Raw genomic sequence first — 1,718 nt, 5'->3', positions numbered from 1 at the left:
GTTCTTTTTCCACTGCGCAGTCACGTATGTGAACACGCCTCAAGGGCTCAGTCGCTTGCTTGGTAGCTAAGAGGCAACATCTCTCTCTCTCTTTCTCTCTCTTACATGACCACTCGTGTACACACGCACACAAGTACACACACACACACCTACACACACACTTATGCCTTGTTTTGTTGTTATGATCATTGTTTATGAGTTCAATCACCGTCATTAACTTGACAGTGTTGTATAAATAATTTTGATTATTTTTGTAAACTGTATTTGTCTGTGTTGTTACTTTATTCATTGAAGCCACCCGATTTGCCAAGAACTCTCAAAATCCTTCAGATATTTAATTGTTATTGAATACTATTGATTATAGTATATTTGTAATACTTCAAGTAATACATTATTGCTATATTAGTAGGTTAAAATAATAATTAAAGATAACTTTAACGAGATTGGTTCTGTTATTAATTTGAGACTGGTTAATAACACCGAGTGCTCCTAAGCAGCACTCGACCCATTGCACCCACACTATTGTCAGACTAACTTTAATGGTTTCTTACCTGTAAGCCATTTGTGGAACAATTTGTGGAAGTGCTGGCCATTTTTATGGTCTGAAATAAAATCAGTTAATGTAAATACAATTTAAATACAATGTTCAGTATTTTAAATAGATAAAGAGCTCCATTATGTTTCACAAACGTCACGTCATACCTGGTTTCCTCCCACACAGATAAAAAGCCAGTCGATCTGTCAGTTCATACTGAATCTCCACCAGTCAGTCAGCCAGCTCATGGTGGCCGGCTTCCCTAAAACGTACACGTAAAAAACAAACATTTGGAAAAGGTAAAATCATATACTGTAGGTTGGACTTTTGTCAATACCTTACCACTGCTGTCAGGGGCTCCAGGATCTGCCCCATAAACAGTTAACAGCTCAGCCTGAGATACCTGCCCTGCCTTTGCAGCTACATGCAATGGAGTGTATCATTTTTCCTAAAGAAGAAATATACCTCAGTTCAGTACATGAGCCAAAATTAATGTTAAGCTCACGTATCATGTGAACGAATCTTACGGGGTGAAAAAAAATTAGCTTGTGCTCCCAGACACAGCAATCTCAAACAAGTCTCCAGATTCCCTGTGCAAACACTGGAGTGAAGTTACTGAAGGGAATAAAAACACGAGATAATTATTTAAAAAAAAAAACCCTAATACCAAATATTGTTTTAAGATTTTTTTTAAATTTTTTTATAAGAAATAGGAGCGGCAGAAGTAGAAACAAAAGTAACATTCACTGTAGTAGTAGTAAACTAAATACGTATGTATAAGTAGTAGAATATTATTGTTACAAGTAATACAGTAGAATACAATACAGTTAGGAGCAGAAGTAAAAGAAGTCATTGTGGTTGAAAAAAGGAGAAGGTAGAAATAACAGTTCAAATCATAGGGTAATAGCAGTACTAGTTAGAGCAAGTGGAAGTACTAGAAATAGCAGTAAGTAGGAGTAGTAGCAGTGGCAGTAGAAGTATAAGTATACCAGTTGTAGAAGAAGAACTCAGAACTCGTAGTTGTTATGTCTGTCTGTTTCCGTGTTTTCCTGTGTTCTTTGTGGGGTAATCATGGGATCACACTCACCTGTTTGGTAATTAGCTTCACTTGTGTCACCTGGTGTTCCCTGTGTATATATACCCCTCTCCCTCACTCTGTCGGTGTTGGATCATTGTGATTGTG

The 1,718-nt window shown here is 37.0% G+C and overlaps 1 pseudogene; it reads right to left on the bottom strand.

Moving 5' to 3' along the window:
* LOC103397163 (ARF GTPase-activating protein GIT2-like) overlaps window positions 1–1,147 on the bottom strand; it is a 12,916-nt pseudogene extending 11,769 nt beyond the window's left edge.
* Window positions 1,148–1,718: the final 571 nt, after the last annotated feature.

This window comes from Cynoglossus semilaevis, chromosome W, assembly GCF_000523025.1.
Source record: "Cynoglossus semilaevis isolate Cse_v1.0 chromosome W, Cse_v1.0, whole genome shotgun sequence".
NCBI classification, from domain to species: Eukaryota; Metazoa; Chordata; class Actinopteri; order Pleuronectiformes; family Cynoglossidae; genus Cynoglossus; species Cynoglossus semilaevis.
This window is presented reverse-complemented; position numbering and strand designations above follow the sequence as displayed.